General features: G+C 31.1%; 1 protein-coding gene across 2 annotated transcripts in view; it reads right to left on the bottom strand.

Moving 5' to 3' along the window:
* LOC118191144 (palmitoyltransferase ZDHHC2) overlaps positions 1 to 19,715 on the bottom strand; it is a 139,616-nt gene that overhangs the window by 29,539 nt on the left and 90,362 nt on the right. The window lies entirely within an intron of this gene.

Genomic DNA, 19,715 nt, shown 5'->3' with positions numbered 1-19,715 from the left:
TCTGTTATACATAAAACGCACATGCATAAATGTATTATACGTATGCGCAGAAAGTTTGTAGCTTTGAGGTCCGAATTATAGATCATTCCGGATTAAAGACTTTTGACTGTATATATATTTTTTACATGGCTATATTATATCTTGCCTATATTCAGCTTATTTAGTTTACTTGTTGTTTACCTCCAGCTGTCTTAAACTTTAAAAGAAAAACTTTTGCAATTAAACACATCTTTTAGAGATACTAAATATTAGCTAGAACCAATGGTTTTTTTAAGTACTACTCACTTTTTGAACATTAGTAAGTACCACTCACAACCACAAGCTTTCATGAATTCTCTTTCATTTTCGCTCAACGGAAGAATGTTAGCTTAGAACTAGAAATTTCACTATGTTTCCCATAATTCATTTGCTCTCTAAAATTCTACACTAATACTCTTAGAGATGCAAAATGCAATAAAATAAAAATATAATCAATAAAAGTTTTTTAAAGGAGATTAAAAATAATACATATATAAAAAAGAAAGGAAAAAAGCTATTATCGCAGAAATGCAAAACAGAAAAATGAACAGTGATATAGTTTGAATGATGAAATATTTACTACATTACAAAGGGGAAAAAATCAATCACATTCCTTTTAAAAAAACTAAGAATATTAAAAAGAATACTCATATGAAAAAAGAAGGTAATATAACAAAAATGCAGAATTTGGTTTATATGTATACATGTTTATATATATATAAAGCTATAATTGTTACTCAATTTTTGTAAAAAATTAACGCAAATTGCCGGCTTGTGAAAGAAACAAACTGTAAAGCATCATTTTCATGTATAAATTTAAATTGTTAATCAATAAATGTAATTCTAAACTATGTTCAGCTTGAAAAACAAATAAAAACTGATTAGACCATGTATTGATTTTAGGTGTACTTAGGGAATATTTCCTATTGAAGGCTATTTTCAATAAAAGGCGGTGTTTGCAAAAGTTAATAATCCATCATTTGACAGTTACTTCAGCCATGAAATTCTGAGTATTTGATACTGACACAAGTTTTTAATTGTGTAATTTCTTTATATATCCCATAGTCATAAACAAGTAATTATATATATTACAAGCAACCTTAATTACAAACTTTTTTTTCTACCTAATGGCAAAAAGGCCCATAGCGAATCACCTACTAATATATTGTCACATGGGTGAAATTGTGATGGCTCAAAGTACTACACCCACTGGAACCCTTTTGAAACACTCAGCCTATCTGCCATTTCCATTATGGTCTTCCCTCCTTATAAATGGCTGACATATCTAGCCCAAAATGATACTATGGCACCATAAAAATGCTTTGACTCAAAAGACACTGAAATCTAATCCTGAAATGCAGAAGTTCAGGAAAACACACTTTGTGCAAAGTGAATGCCATGGCTTTATATGATGTCATGTTATTATTTAACTTTTAGAATCAGTCTAGTTTGGATAACAGTTTTGCTTTATTTAATTATGACAAAGCACATGATGGCAATCTGCCTAAGGGGAGAGATGTCCTTGGAGGACTTCTAAGGAAAACTGACTTATATATTCATTACACATGGGGAAAACCACAAAAACATCCATGCAGCTAGCCTGTTGGCTTGGAGTCAAAGTTTGGATAGTTATAATTTAGCAATATATTTGCTTTTTGTTCATTCTATGAAGAAACATATCAGATTGCTTACATAAAGAAACATTCTTACTTTAATGCACAGAAAGATCATTTTGGATATCAATATGAATACACACACAAAAAAGATAAAAAATATTAAAATCTTTTTTTAATGCTCATGAAAAGTAGCAAACAGATGTGAAGAGTGAGGTTACTTCACTTGGAGTAAAAGGTCTTAGAAATTTGAGTTCCTTTCCATAACTTCTTTTTACTTTTTGTATTTTGGTACACTTAAAGGTTTCTTCAAGTTTTTCAATAAATTTTTTTTAATAGAGATTCCTTTAGAATGATCTCATACTATTTTTTTTTTTTCTTTTTCTTTTCCTGGGATTACTTGAGTTCCTCCTTTTAAATCTCATCATCAAAGATCTTTTTTATTTATGATTTACATGCACAATTGCTCCATTTCCCCCCTTTGAACTGAGTATGAAAGAGATACTAAATTGAAAACTTTTGAATTCTGTTATGATGAATTATACATATCGGCCTTTCCTCATATCTAAGATAATGATTATTTTGTAATAGTTCTTAAAATCATCTCTTTTAATTCAATAATTTCCACATCCAAACCTAAAAAAATATACCTTCTACTCTATTGAAGTAAAAAAAAAAAAAAAAAAAAAAAAAAAAAAAAAAAAAATATTGTGAAACTGCATCTTCTGGGAGAAAAATCTTAGAACCCTTCAGCTACTTTCTAATTTATAACGATGAATCTCTCTCATATCCTGGCCTTAAAATCTGATTTTGTTTGCTCTTTAAATTTAAATGGGTACTCATTTTAAAGTTTGCATTAACTTGCATTATTATGAAATTACTCTACTATTAACTATGCTTAAAACAAAAACTTAATGCCCAGAACTACCTCCGACTAAAAAATTCTCAATCATTTCAAAATTCCCCCCTTATATGTTTATATATATATATATATATACAGAGCATTCACGAAAGTTCTTACCTGGCTTTTATTTTCGGAACTGTTGGTCAGACACACGTAGTAGGCCCGAATTCCGTGTAATTCCATCAGATTTGAGGCTGCCTGTGTAGTACTGGCAAGGGCATCAACCCTTTGCACTTGGGGCCTTTTTCGTGCAGTGCAACAGCAACTCGAGACGTTTTACAGCCTTTTTGATGCATTTCTTACCAGTAACTTAAAATCATTACATACACAAATTAATGTATAAAATTCTTATATTTTAACATTTTATATATCTTTACACCTTTATACGCATAATTTCTTAAATATTAATTAATTAATTTATTAATTTTTCTGTGTATGATATTTCATGTAACAATTCCCCAATTACATGCTCGGCTTGTCAGGGCAAGTATTACAATAATATGCTGTTTTATGCCTTTTTTCCGGGTTCATTTCTCTGAGAAGACTTATAAGATAAGAAAGATAGATAAGAAAATTTATCTCCATTTAAAGGCATGCCATTTTACACTTCATATGTTTATACAGAAAGAGTGTAGGAACCTGCTTCGAACAAGCTAAACATAAACAGTTATTGCTGCACATCGAGTTTCCTCATCAAACCAAGTGGTGAGCAAGAGTAACCTCTCGAGTTGCGGCATCAAATCACATGGTGAGTGAGAGTTACCTCTCAAGTGCAAAGGGTTAATTGACGACCAATCAAATCGTCAGGCCGAAAATTTCAGGCCATGCCCTTCCAACCGGGAGTGGTGACCCGCGTGCCCAGTCAGACTAGTTAGGATACGAAACATTTTATGAAACTGTCCCCAACGAGTGTGGGAGTGGTGGCAGGGAAAATGTCATATTTGGATGGCTATTTTTTTGCCCACCTCCCACCTAAATACGGAGGAATTTAATAGTGGAGCAGAACATGTAGTGCCCTAATCAGATAGTGGCGGAGCATGGTATTTTAATTAATACACAGTAGGTATAGCTTAATGTGATCATGTTTGTTCACGACTATTTTGATAACGCTAACCATTAAACAACGAAAAAAATATCCTTCAAAATATCAATGGAATTTAATTTAATGTAAATATAACTAGAAATATATAAATATGTAATTTCATAGCATTTTAATAAGGATAGGAATCATTACTAGTGGAATGACTGTAGGTGTTACAGAAAAGTTTATGAAATGTTTTATAGTGTTTCTAGAAATTGACAGATATTGTGCCCCTTATCTTAGTAATTAGAAGGCATCTTCTCATCTCAGTATTCAAAGGGAATTCACCGATTTCATCATGATAATAAAGTTTATCATACAATGTGCTTGGATTTGTTTCAGAAAGCAACTAGCAGATATCTTCCTCTATTATAAATGTTGCAACCTGAATTTGCCCATTAATATCCACTCATGTGTTAATTTCCTCATAATCATGTTAGCTGAAGAAGTTTTCTCCTCAATTTTACCAATTATTAAAAGTTTGGCATATATAAAACAATTTTTTATTGTCTTTTCAGCGATTCCAAGACATGTTAAGTAGGTGCAGCACATCCAGAAAGTTAGTTTTTCTTGCTAATTCATTCACACCCTTTACATTATATAGGACTCCAATACTCATCACATGGCAATAATATTCTAATAATCCATATATCAGATGGCTTGAAATTCTAATAATCTAATAATAATGGCATTCTAATAATCCACATATTGCATTGATTAAGGTGTTTGTTAGTAAATACAATTTCATTAATAATTAATGGGATTTTAATAATCCACATATTGCATGAATTAAGGAATTTGTTGTTGTTGTCCATATTACATGAAACAATGGTTGCCAGAGCCTACTCCAAAGAAAGTTTGGACTTCTATTTTCCACCCCAATTTTGAGGGAGAGAACCCCAGGGCTCTCCCACTAATCCACACAAGAGGATTTTCAGCTCGCTGCATATTTAGAGTACCTACATGCCGCACTGACACTATACATTTACAAACATCCATGTCTCCACTGGGATTCAAACCCCGGCCTTCGGTACCATAGTAGGCTCCCCTAACCACTATACTGTCTGGTCGACAAGGCATTTGTCAGTAAACACAATTTCATTATGTTTAAGTGAGACAATTACATTAAGTACTGTCAGTTAAAAGAAAAAATTCTTCAGTTTGTTATCCCACTTCAAAAGCCATTCACTAAAACTTATTTGCATCACCCACACTTTGAATTAAACCTACAATCCATTGGTTAAACTCTATTCCTTTAAGACAGGGGTCTCTAAACTTTGGCTCGCGAGCACTAATGATCCGGCCCGCAAAGGGTTTCTTTAAAATAATTTTATAAAATTTAAAGTAACAAATAACATACACAAATAACTATTTTATACAACAACCAATCTAGAAATGCATTGCCTATCATGCACGCTCTTTATAAAACATATTATAATCATTATGCAACCATTTCTAAATTTACAATGAGTGAAATACAGTAACACTGTACATAAAAAATCTCATGTGCACACATGACTTCCCCATACATCCTTTAAATTACACACATGTATTTTCTGCCACACTTCATTTAAACTTATTTCCTCAAATTTCATTGGAGATATATTTCTCATTCAATAAATTCAGTTCTCGCTTCGCGAGAAGGCAAAAATGCATAAAAACTTAAACATCTTCAAACAAAGCAACAGTTTAAAATGCAACCAAATGGTGGTTTCATTAGGCTTAGTAGCACTTAACCCTTAACTTCCCAATTTTTTAAATTTCTATGAAAAAATTATATTAGCTACTTCTTAAGTAATAACAAAAGGGAAAAATATTTAAAAAAAATTAAGCAGTTTTAAATTGAATTTCAGTCATTTTTTTGTTTGTTGCAGAAGTGCAACATTGCGCAGTAGTGCTGTAAAATTACAAGACTTTTTTTATATGAGGATTTTATTATTCATTGTTATAAATTGCTTTAGCCTTACATACAATGAAAATTTTTAAAGCAGTTATTGACTTTGTTGTAAAAAGTCCCCTACTTTACACTTTTCGCACTCAGTTTGAGTGTAGCTCTTGCAGTTTGGAAACTTGCACCGTATTCTTTTTTGATCATATTGGCCAATGATTTATACCATCTGTACGAATGTCCTTACATGGAAAGGACTGGGGAGTCCCTTTGCATCTTTTAGTCTGAGACATTTGTTCTATTGAAGTATTACTAGGTGTTCCTCTTTTAGCATTTCGATCGTACCCCATTTTGCACAAGCATGATGCAACTTCAGATTTGAATTTTTGTAAATTCATTAGATTTTTTTTTAATTTTCAGATTTCTTCATTGTTTCTTTAATTCAATCAAATCCAAGCTCTTCTGACCAGTATGTTCTATAGTTTGGCAGGTGAACTAGAGATGCATAAATGCAAATACCCAAATATTGATTTATTTCATTCTCTGATATAGTCAAAGGCTTACTTGGATTCTTTTGAATAACATATTGTTTGTTGTTTTCATAAATGTTACTTATGATCTCTTCCGTCCATAAATATTTAAAAAATTGGTACGTAGTGTCCAAATCCGTAATTTCCCTTGGGAGCGTGTCATCTCTATGGAATTTTATTACTTGTTCAATCAATGAAATGTTTTGATTTTTTCATAAAATATTCTTTGACAATGTTTTATTATTCTTAACAGTTAAATTTAAAAAAGGTTCTCTGAGTGAAATATACCAGCGGCCGAGCGGTAAAGTCGCTGTACACTGGTAGTTCGGTACGGGGTTCGAATCCCGCGAACGGGGGCTGGCTGCATGGTCGTTTTTTCCATGTGTAACTTGTATACAAGCCAGTTCCCCTTAGAAAATCCTTCACGAAGGCATCCCTCCCCATAGGGCAGATAGCTCTTGAGGCTTTGCCATAATCACACACACACACTGACTGAAATATTTCTATCAAATTTATTATCATCATCGGATTTTTTTTATATTCTGAATTGCATTTTGTGAAACAACACTATTTGCACAGTAGCTATCTGAATTATCATTACATGACACACAATCAGGTAAAAAATTAACATCATCAGCAGAATATTCAAGATCATCCTCACTTAAATCACTTAATTTGTCCAAATTATTCATATATCTAGCAATTTCATCTTGGGTTAGTATACGCGTTTTGGCCATGCCAAAATGGTAACCAAAGACCAATGTTGCAGATCTGCAACATATAATTAAAATCAAATTTTTTTCAAACTTTTTCCATTAGAAAATCAAAATTACTTTTAAATGAACATAAAATGTTTAAATTTCTTACCTGGTAATTGTTTTCGTCAGTAAACAAGAGGAAGCATAAAATATAATGGATTCTTTTTATAGCAAAAACACAGTTCTTGAGTCAACAGAGATTTTTATAACTGTTGTGATTTCTGGAAAAAATGTGCTGCTATCTAGTGACAAAATTAGCATGTATTTCATTGCAGTAATCTTTTCTTTAGATAAGTGATTTGTAGGTAATTAAAAAAAATACTGAGTCTGTTAAATTAAAATAAATCATATGCTGCAGAAATGCAACAGTGGGAAGTTAAGGGTTAAACAACTTTTAAATTGTTGATAATTCTACAACTATTCCATGCAGATTAACTAAAGTCACAAAAACCTTAACCAAAATACAAGAACAAAACAATTCAGTCACTTTTAAAGCAAAAAATACACAATTTACAAACATATAAAAATAAAAAAACTGAGCTCATCAAGCCGGGTAATAGAATGAATGTATATATATATATTCACAAAAAGAAACATAGTAATATTAATAATATTAATAATTGCAACCATGGATAAGAAGTTTAACACTGTATCTAAACAAATCAAAATTAAAATAAGATTTCATCAGTAGAAGGGGAAAAAAAAAAAAAAAAAAAAAAAAAAAAAAAAAAAAATAAATAAAAATCAGAGGAAAAATTAAAAATAAATATTTTTTTCCTGAAACCATAATTCAGAACTCATCACGGGAAAATGAATTAAAATTTCATAAAAGTCGATCGATGCTTCGTTCTTCTGATTCATTTGAGATCAAAAACTGTTACAATTCAATTAAATTTTCATTTAAAACAATAAAATTCACTTAAAATTGACAAATTTAATCTCAAATGTATCCATAATTTTCCCAACACACATTCAAAACACTTGAAAAAGAGAATGAAACATTACATTATGTCAAACTGACAACTCAAAAAAAAAAAAAAAAAAAAAAAATTTACATTATGCAAATTGATCACTGAAAAAATGTCAAATAACATTAAATGTAAATCCGACATTCAAAAGTAATTACAAATCAAAAAGTAAAAGAAATATACTTTTAAATCAAATTGTCATTCAAACAACACTCAAAAACTGGGTGGCCCTTGATTATGTAATCCTAAACTTTTAAAACCGAGAAAATGTGTTGCTTGCAAAAGAAAGTTAAATTTAAGGGTAGTCTTGAGAAGTAAAATGTTGTACTTCTTGGGGAAAATATGCGATAAGGTTCAAAGCGTCCAATAGCAGAAAAAAGTACTTTTATCTGTGTTCAAAATGTCCTATTCTGTTAAACTTTGCGTGTGGGGAGCAAAACATTGGGTGCGGTCTGTAAAAATTATTATCGATGAGAAGGATGAGTGGCAACTCCAACATGATGGCAGAAGAAACTTTCAAACAGATGCTCTGTAAAACCTTAAAATGTGAACACTAAACTGGCTTCAAGTTGAGGGAATTTCTTTCCCTGAACAACACATGTTCTGCAATTTGTACCTATTCACTAAGGAAGGAATTTCATTTCCAACAACAGTTATCTCAAATACAACGCTTTTATTACTCTAACATTTACAGATATGTGAATGACATTATTGCAATCAACAACTTCGATAAAACAGAAAGGGATCACATTTATCCCTCATGTCTGAAACTCAATAAAGCTAATTCCAGCAACAAGATATTAATTACCTAGATTTGCAAATTATCAATTTCAAAGATATCAAAATTTACGACAAAAGAGGAGATTTTGATTTCCTTACTATAAAACTCATTCGTTGGCACTCAAACATCTCTAAAAGAGTAATACTTAATACAATACATACTCAACTCCTTAGAATCAAAAATATTTGCAACAATGTGGAATACTTACAAGAAGAGATCATAACTTGGTCAAAATTCTCTTAGAGATTAAAACACCTTTATTCAAAATTTCTATATCTTAAAAGATAGCTGGTGTTAACTACTTTTTTTTTTTTTCAAAATTTCTCCTCTAAAGTGAAATGATAATTATTACTTAAACCTTAATAGGAGATTAAGGTATAATAGATCCTTAATAGGAGATCTACGATTAGAAATGTAATGCAAATCTTTAAAAGGACCTTGTTTCTATCCCTTTTAATTATTATTAGTACTATCTTTCAACTATTTTGTCAATTAAATAAAATGGCAAACTTTGCTTTTACTAAAAAATGGGGCTTCTGGTTTCGAATATGTAATGTACCCTGATTACATGAAGACATTTATCTCTTGTAATCTGAATTTTTCCTTTTCCCTCAACTTTAAGCAAGTTCAGTTTTTGTGTTTTAAGATTTTACAGAGGACAGCATCTTTTTAAAAGTTTCTTCCACCACCATGTTGATGTTGACACTCGCCTTCCTTGTCAATAATAATTTTTAAACAGACCGTACCCAACATTTTGCACCCCCACACACAAAGTTTAACAGGATAGGAGGACATTTTGAACACACGTAATATATTTTTCTGCTATTGGACAATTTCATCTTTAATGCATACTTTTTCCACGAAGTACAAATTTTTGCTTATCCAGAGTAGCCTTGAATTCAATTTCCTTAGGAAGGAACACAGTTTGGAAAAAAAAAAGGTCATCATTAGAATTCAGTAAGTTTTGTTTCAAATAAGTTTTCAGTTTTTAGCTGTTTAAGGCTCATTAGGTTTTATATTATTTACAGAAATATCTTCCAAAAGTTTTTCCTTTTATTGATTTTAAAAGCTTGGGATCACATAATCAGGGACCATCCAGTTTTTGAGTGTTGTTAAATGACAATTTGATTTAAAAGTATATTTCTTTTACTTTTTGATTTGTAATTGCTTTTGAGTGCTGGATTTACATTTAATGTTATTTGGTAATTCTTTTGAGTGGTCAATTTCCATCATGTAAAGTTTTATTGTTTTTTTTTTTTTGAGCTGTCAATTTAGCATAATGTAACGTTTTATTCTTTTTTCCAAGTGTTTCGAATGCGTGTCGGGAAAATTCTGGATGTATTCAAGATTAGATTTTTCAGTTTTAAGTGAATTTTAATGCTTTAAATAAAAATTTAATTGAATCTTATTTTCAGTTTTTGATCTCAAATGAATCAGAAGAACAAAGCATGTATTTGAAACATATTAACCAACTTTTATGACATTTTAATTCATTTTTCCCTGATATGAGTTCAGAATTAGGGTTTCAGAAAACGAAGATTAAGTTCTATATGTTCTAGTCCTTGAAAGTTTGTGAAAGAGCCAAGATGGCTCATGGGATGAAGCGTTTGGAGACCCTTGCTTTAAGGCATCAGAAATCCTCCCCAATTACTTACAATTTTCTTTTTCCCCCTCTACACATATTGATGATGCATATAAGTCACACTCCTCCAATATTTTACAACTTTCTGAACTTTCAATTTTAAATATACATAATATTTTGAGACTTTATAAACTGTTTTGCCCATATTACAAATATTTACAGGATAGTCCTTCACAGAAAATGTAGGCCATTTGTTTGATAATCATGTCCCTGCAACAGATAAATCAGCTCCTTTTGCTTCATTTATGCATTTCTAAATAATGATTTCTTCCAATTTTAAATAAGTATGTATTTTGTGGCAATACACAAAAGTATAAACCTGTTTGGCCAGCACAATAAATATTTTCAGGACAGTAAGTTGTAGAAAATTTATTCAACAACCACATTTCTGAAACAGGTAAATAAGCTCTTTTTGCTTCTTCACTATTAATGACTTTTCAAACATTGCTCAAATTCCATGGCCTAGACCAGCCAACTATAGCTATAATATCATTTCCCCTATTTTTAAGGTTTATTCATATTTAATCAGCTCCTTTTGCTTCATTTATGCATTTCTAAATAATGATTTCTTCCAATTTTAAATAAGTATGTATTTTGTGGCAATACACAAAAGTATAAACCTGTTTGGCCAGCACAATAAATATTTTCAGGACAGTAAGTTGTAGAAAATTTATTCAACAACCACATTGCTGAAACAGGTAAATAAGCTCTTTTTGCTTCTTCACTATTAATGACTTTTCAAACAATGCTCAATTCCATGGCCTAGACCAGCCAACTATAGCTATAATATCATTTCCCCTATTTTTAAGGTTTATTTTTCAGCTTTCTGGCACAGCAACGAACTACTGATGGTTACATTTACTTTAAGAAGTTTCTGGAAATCAAACCTTCAGTGCTTTCTCAGCATTGCAATTTAACCATTCAATTGATTTATAATTATACTTTGGAAAAGTTTCTGGTATTAGTAGACGAAGTGGCAAGCACTGACAATGAAATCTGATTAATACAAAATTTTAAACATTTATATTTTAAGATTATAGTCAGTTGTACATCATTTCATGAATTTAGACTTTATAAAATGAAGAAATTACAAACTACCTTTTAAAAATAAAAATGAAGTTAAAAAATTGAATGTTGCAAAAATTTTGCAGTACAACACAAAAGGATGATCTAGTAGCAATCATTACAATGCTATCTCGAAGGCAAGATTTAAATTATCAATCATACTATACCTTATAAGCTAATGCTTTGCCTGTTAAAAAAATGTTTCACACAGATTAGGCAGTTCCATAACTTAGTTAATTTACCTTGGAAAGTATGCAAGATCATGTGCTTCAGGGAAGGTATGTCTTTGTGCCGGACTTTTTCAATAAAACAGACTTGCACTCGAAATATGTATAAGACAACAACCATGAAAACACCACTACTTTACTCTGAACATGTTTTGACATGCCCTATCCCCCCCCAAAAAAAACACAAGATCAAAAGTTAATTTAAGACTTTCACTCCACATTTGGACGGGCAATGGCCAAGCAGTATTGTCACTATATACTGATAGTTCAGTTTGGGGTTTAAATTACAGTGAACTGGCTAACTGCATGTACGTTTCCATGGTTTTCTCCTCATGTGTAATGTGGATATGAGCCAGTCTTCCTCAGACGTCCTCCACAAAATCACTTACCTTGGACAGATAGCGCTCAAGTGCTTTTATATAATAAACAAAAATAAACAAAACAAATAAACCAATCAATTCCACATTAAAAAAATTGTGCTGTATGGATTTCTATACTGCCAGATTTTCAACATGCAAGCATGCAAGGGAGGGAGATAATATTAAAAAGTATAAAAATTAAGTCAGGAATTTTACAGAATGGAGGAATTTAACATAAAAGCTTTACCCATTACTATTTCAAGGACTAAAGTGTTTTGACTGGAAACATTTACTAACTACTTTATATATATATATTTCAGATTATATGTAGAAATTATAAGTAACCGGATTTTCTGGTTGTCCAAAAGTGCTCTTCTTAAGTTTAATATGGCTTACGTATAAAGATTACCATCAGAGATGATGAGGGTGGTGCAGCGAAACATTTTATAGGTTGCTAGATGAATACACATTTAGACTAACATGGGAACTTAGCATATTTCTACACATAACATAACTCTATAAAATAAAGAGAACTTTCAATTAGATATATGGCAAAAACTCTATAAAATAAAGAATGCTTTCAATTAGATATATGGCAAACGACATACAGATATGAAATTTAAGAGTGCCATCCACTCACAAACCAAAATCTTTGAGCTGTTAAGACTTGTGAGAAGAAATGCTTTGACATTACAATAGCTATAATTTATTCAGAAATGCCTTCACTTGAAATTACAAAAGCTATAACATTCCGACTATTGTTACGAAATTATAAAGATTGGTACTATGAGTTATCAAAGCCTCAATTTCAGCAAGTTGACCAGTCAATCATTCTATAGGTCCTGTCATATTGTCTTCGATTAAAGGATAAAATACAACTGAAAATTAAAACGGCATGTCCATTTCAGTCTGCAAAATATTCCAGATACAGCAAGTACAGAGAATGCTTTAAAATTTGACTCGAGAGACTCTAGCCACTAGCAAGATCCTCACATAATGAGGACAATAACTGTACCTACTTTTTCAAACACACTAATGTTTGTGAAATTTACAACCATGAATTAAGCAAATTGAACCTAACTTACAGGAAATGTCAAGAGAGGCAAGACATGCAAATGATTAGAATTACAAAGTGATTGTGAATGCATGGAAGGAGAACTGCTTGTTCCATGTGCATAAAGTATTGTAAAGTTGCACTGAAATATGTTTATTGTCCTTTGTCTGCAGTGAACATTTAATTAGTGGTCAATATGCCTCGTCAACAGCAGAGGGTGCCATACCAACAAATAATGGAGTTCAAACAAGGCTGTATCATCAGTAAGCAAAAGGGTGGACTTTCGTATTGAGCAGTTACAGCCCACATGCAGGATAATGCCACAACAGTGATGACTGTTTGGAAGAAATGGACAGAAGAGTACCATACAAGGTGAATTCCTAGCAGTGGGGCATACAGTAGCACAGTATGGCTTTGATGGATTGTACAGTGCCCTTTCATGTGTTAGCACAACAATGGAGCATTCCGCATGGCTACAGGTATTGTATTGTCTAGCTCCATGGTTCGGCGCTGTCTGCTGCAGCATGAACTACGTGCAAGGGTTCCTCTATGCAGGATTCTCCTGTTCCTGAAGCAGATGCCTCCGAGTTCAATGGGCATGCCCTATGGCAACAAGGATGAATCTCACTACAATCTGGAGCACAATGATGGAAGAGTATGCATCAAACGTTACAGCGGGGAACTTCTGCTCCCATAGTGTGTTATCCAGCATCATATCACACAAATGCCTGGCATCATGGTGTATGGAGCTACTAGGTATAAATGTCAATCCCAACTACTGCAGATTGAGGGAAATCTCAACAGTGATTGCTACCTAGGGAAGTTATGGTGCCAGAGGTCCTCCCCATTCTTTGATGCATTCTATTCCAGTGGCCAGCTTTTTACCTGGATATATCGGCCATTGGGCATGTCTGGAATTTCACTGGTTGGCAACTCGCTCATATAGCTGGTGGGGCACACACTAAGATTGAACTTTGGTATTAAGTCATAGCTATATGGAATGCCATTCCCCATGATTACATTCAGAATCTGTATGATTCAATGCAACAATGTTTACAGGTTTTCACTGCTTAGTGCGGCAAACACATAAAGCAATAGTGATGCATTTTTTCCCAAACATCTGTTACTTCTACATATTGAGATAATAATTATCAATTTCTTGTTAAGATATTGCTAGAAGTGCTTTTTGTTACTTTATGATAAATATATTTTATTTCACATTTAAATCTATCACATTAAAATGTTGACTGCCACGGCACTTTTCAAATTTCAGTCCGAGAAGTCAAATTGATTTAATCATATTATATTATTAAAAATACCAATTATGATTCGTAACAGTCATTAAAAAGTTTACAGGATTTTTTTTTCTTTTTTTTGTAGAAAAAAGGGTTTTACTAATTATCTCGTAGTCGGCTTTTGTTAGACAAAGCTCTTCGCAGAAGCCCACTAAGAGTTGATTCGTACAGACATGCTTCGACTTGTCGCCTTGATATAGCTAAAACAAGCGCTGAGTAAGTAACTCATAGTGGCAAGTCAAGAAACAACGAGATAACTCATATTGGGCGTTCTGAAGAAGAGCACTAATATGAGTTATTTCATACTGGGCAGTCTTTGTTAAAAAGTTTAAAAAAAAAAAAAAAAAAATGCTTACAGAACTGCATCTATTAGTTTGAAATTTAATTAATAACAGAAAGATTAAGTTTGAAAGATAAATAGCTTACATTTTGTTGACTGGCAACAGGCTTGAATGAAAAGCAAAACAGCATTTACAGTGAATGACAAAATGAATCAATGCAAAATCTTGTACCCAGATTTAAGTCCTTTTGGGCTTAAAAGGGGGAAGGAATCCAACTCAATGCCTATATCTGTTTTGTTTCATTAATTTTTTTTTCAATGTAAGTTGTTTAAATAATTTCATTTTATGTGTTAATACATTCTCTTTAGTTTTATAGTCAGTACTCAAGCTCTATAACTGTTGCATTCAGAATTTTCAATTTCCCAATAACATCTTCATCATTTTCTTCAAAATCAATGGTGATATTTTCTAGATTTAAAATCATACTCCCCATTTTGTTGTCTATTCATTGACTGATGAACTTTGCCATTGCAGCCTTCTCTGCTAAGCCAATGAAAAAGAAAGTAATATATGCAACATTCTTTTCCAAACAAATATTAGTCTTTGGATTCATTTATTGTGTACAGGCTAGATGTTAATGAAATGCTGCCCTGCAAAACTATACAGAAGATGAAAATGATGATTTGCAACCCAGCAAGTGTTTGAAGCCAAAACAACATGCATGCATAAATTCAAAAGAAAATATTTTTAAAAGATAACTTTATGAGAGGAGTGGATAAATTATTCCAGTTATTGGATGTGCAGAAGACTTTGTACTGTATTTACAGCAAAGCAACCTCTTTAGCAGTAATAGTTGGCTTCCTATAAATATTATATCTGTTAAAAATCTGATAGAATATATGTTATTCACAATACTGAGCTTAGTATTGATGCGTGAAAGGTGTTTAAAAAAATCAAATTTGATTAAGCTTAAAATGACCGTTTCAAACAATTTTCTAAGAGTTCCAGATACCATTAGACAGAAATCACTGTATTTTAAGGTGATTATTTTTCTGAGTAATTAGAAATATTTATATACTGCATATATTCTTTTTTCATATGAATTTTCCCAAGAGCTTAAACATCTGAAACTACATTCAAAACTTGCTGATCTCTAAAGATGCATTTCAGCTTTCAAAAAATATTTTATAATGTGATCTGTACACAGAAATCAAAACTGTACATTTCATAATACTTATAATAGGCCTGTTTGCATGTTTCAGTACATTAGAAGAGCATTTCTCAACCTTTATAAGTTAACTGTAACAGTTTAATTATCATTTACTTACAATAATATTTACAGATAAATTATTATTGCAATCATCTGCAAATAAATATTTGGGAAAAATCACAAAAAATTATAAAAAATAAACACAAAATTACTCATAGAGAAAAATAGAAAACTCGTTCTTCGATTACTACGAATTTAAAGATTTATAATTTTTTGTTTATTTGGCAAAAAATATAATGAGAAGATTGCTGCTGTTCTTCTTCAATTAACTTTTCATTTGTGAGTTCTAAATTAGTCGAGCTAAGTTGGAGCAGTGAAACAACTTAAATTTATTTTTTATTATCCTTATAGATGAAAATCCCTTCACATAAATATGTTGTGGTGAAGTGAGATATTTTTAGTACTTTTCTTGTACAGAGATGGATATACATTATGATCCAAAATTTATTTATAGACATTGTTGAAAAATTAGTTTTTAACATAATCTGAACTAATCTCAAGAAGGGAACTCACAAATATGAGTTCCCTTCTTAGCAGTAGTAAATTAGATCTAAATAAATATTTTACTACTGCTATGTTTTTGACAGAGTTTATGCACAAATTCTTTTCACATGTGGTTTCTTTCAGATGGGAAGTAACTTTTGAAACTATTATTTAAAGATCGTAAGTGTTGGCCAATAGTTACATTTAACACTGATAAATTTAAATCTTGCTGTGAATTAAGAAAATCAAAATAATTATAAAATGTATCAAGATTATTTACTTTATCCAACCAAAAATTATTTTTTCTTAAATACATCTATTTTATTAAATAAATATTTACTTTAGTTCTTTCATTGATATAAGAAAATATAACACATAAATATGCTAATTTTGCAACCTATTCTATATCAGGCAAGTTAATTCTTAGAGAATTCTTTTTCTCTATTAAAATTATTCCCATTCACATCCTTAATTCAAAAAGCCTTTGAGCAAAAAAGACTGCTCAAAGGTATTGTCTCAAAAGAGCCACCAAACTTCTGCATACAATAATAATTTATCATGTTCCGCACCAATCTCCTGACAAAATACTGTGAATAACCTACTGGTCTAAATCACTAATTCTTTTATAAAATTAATAATTTTTATAAATTCCACTAAAACATTAATTCAATTCTGTGAAGACACTTTTCACTGCAAACACCATCTGTGAATTATACAGTGCATAGTTATTAAACCAGAACTGGGTATTTGCTGAATTCTTTTAGTAACAACACAATGTCTGCCAACCATATTAGTGGCCCCATTGGTGTATACATCTATGCAGCTTTTCCATCCTAGAGAGTGTTTAATAACATAAGAATTATGTGCATTAAAAGTTCCATCCCTTGTTGTGTATGAAACCAATCCTATACAACATAATTATTTTATTTCTTCTAAAATAAAATTAATATATCCAATGTAGCAAATTAATATGGTCATTGCATAATTTTCATCAATTTGTATTATAAAAAAATGATTCCTTAGTAACTGGCATTCCGCTTTTGATATTTTTTCAATTCTTTGTATAGTGTGATTAAATAAGGGAATCAGCAGACGAGGATCCAAATATTTCTAAACAAGTGTCTATTAAGACTGGTGTTATTAAATTTTCTTCAGTCGTAAATGATTTTTTGGTTTAGCAATCCCAAAGTGCAACTAGGTATGAACATTTTGGTAGTGACTTATTCTGAATAAAGATTTGTTTAAATGCTTTGTTTGTTATACTATTTCTTGATTTTTACACTTAAAATATGCACATGGCTTATTTTCCAGCTTGGAATGTTGCAAATGACTTCAAATGTTGCAAAATTTGTGATAGTTTTATAGCTCATTTACAAAAACTTCATGGCAAATGATACACATCAGATGTACATCTTTGTCTACAGATTTGAGCCAAAGAATTAAATCCACATTTCGAATATTTACTGTTATATTGACTTGAAAAAGGCTTTTTCTTTTCCTGGTGGACACACAAGCTTTGTTTCTCTGTAAGTTTTTTGAGATGTTGAACTGGCACTAAAAAACTCAATAGCATGCTTTGTTTATGGTTCACGTTATTAAGTGCTAAAAAATAATTTTTTCTCAGTGTCCATACAAGTATTAAAAATCCTCAATAGACATCTACATTTACCAAAACCAGTTAACTCATTTACAGCTGATTATTAGCACACATGCTATAATTCAATGTTAACTGAAAAATCCAGTGTACAAAATTAGGGTCTGAGGAACTATCTTAATATCATATATGCTCTGGCTTAGCATATGTACACTGACTTGGGTAAAGCAATGCACTCTGCAAAGATGATACTTCTAAATGTTTTCAAAGCATCTGCCATACTAGGCAACTGCTTCATCTACACAGCTGGGTGTAATTTATTTTTCCGCATCACAGAATTATTACAACCTTTCCTCTGCTGTAAGTACTCCGTCCAGTTTAAAAGAAAAATGCAAGACATAAGTGACAATTGACACTTCAGTGCTACCAACCTTCAAAGAGAAAATTATGGCATCAATATAAAAAAATATTGTAAAAAAAAACTTATTATTTTTTGAAAAAAATGTTTTTAATGAGAACAGGTAAAAATCTCCGAGGACCGGTGAAATATTTCTGTGGACCAACAGCTAAAATGACTGCATTAGAACTTATTTAAGGAATTCCCATTAAATTCCTCTTATGAATCAAGAAAGTTATAATTTATTTAGCTCCATTTTATACACCATAAAACATCCAAATAAATGTCAAATTTTTAATATTCTTGTTTACGAAATTGCTCTTAAAATCATCTTTTGTACAACCTTTTGACTATGCTTTCAGTAAAGCTAAAGAATTTAAAAACATAGCTCAAATAATAATTTTTCAATCACTAAAATACCCCATCAGCTTATTTTTATCTCTGGGCTACCTAAGGCAAATGGATAACATTACAGCCTGTCCTACTCTGATTCAGGGCAGCTAAGCAGGCAGGATACACTGAATTTTTCTACCTTCCCCTCATATGTAATATGAATATGAGCCTATAAATGTTCTCTAAAAAAGATAAGCAGATCAAAAGACCATGATTATTTTTCTGCAATACATTATCTATTTTATAAAATATGAGTATAGAAATTTTTCTGCAATATGTTGTTAGTGCTGTCTAAATATACTAATTGGGGGGGGGGAAAGCAGGGAAGAGAAAAGAAAAAATAACTTAGTACAATGACAGCTGCAAAAGATATTGCAATCCGAATAGCCGTGTATGCTCTTCTAGATGATTTATTATCTGCCATGAATAATAAAATGCAAGACCACATGCCCACCTCAGTATTGAAGTACGTTATTTTTACATTTTGCTGCACTATTAAAAGGTTAATTTATAACCTTTTAATAGTTATAGTTTAATTATACAATTAGCTGTTAATTTATAACAGCTAATTGTATAATTAAACTATTCCGCCACTTATATTTTTATGCGGCATTCATTTGGGAAATTACAGTACGTTTAATTTCAAAATGAATGTTTCAAGCCTCATAAGAAAACTGGGTTTAAAGATCAAGTATGCATGAGAAATTCCAAAAGCAGTGAAACTGTACCAGAAAACTAGGAGGATTGCCCCAATAAAGTTTAGACTTCATTTGAAGTTTCAGGAAGAAACGAGATTATTAAACAAAATTTTCAAAATACAGTAAGTGGGAAAACTAAAGAAATATACACATGGAGCGGATATTCTACCTTAGAGGACAGCAATTAACGTAGAAAGATTTAAAAAAAAAAAAAAAAAAAAAAAAAAAATAACTGAATATTGAAAATTTTAAAACCCCTTCACAAAAATATATATATAAAAAAACCTATGCCAAACAAATAATGTCACACTTAAAATTAGGTGATATTCATACATCAAACATTTAAAAATGATGTTCACTGTTATTCAATTTTATACTATTATATTGCATAAAAATTTATTTGCCAATATTAAAAT

Source organism: Stegodyphus dumicola, chromosome X1, assembly GCF_044657685.1.
Source record: "Stegodyphus dumicola isolate Sdum_Otavi_A_Nest chromosome X1, ASM4465768v1".
Taxonomy (NCBI): Eukaryota; Metazoa; Arthropoda; class Arachnida; order Araneae; family Eresidae; genus Stegodyphus; species Stegodyphus dumicola.
The sequence above is the reverse complement of the archived record's forward strand: the minus strand, read 5'-3'. Positions and strand labels throughout refer to the sequence as shown.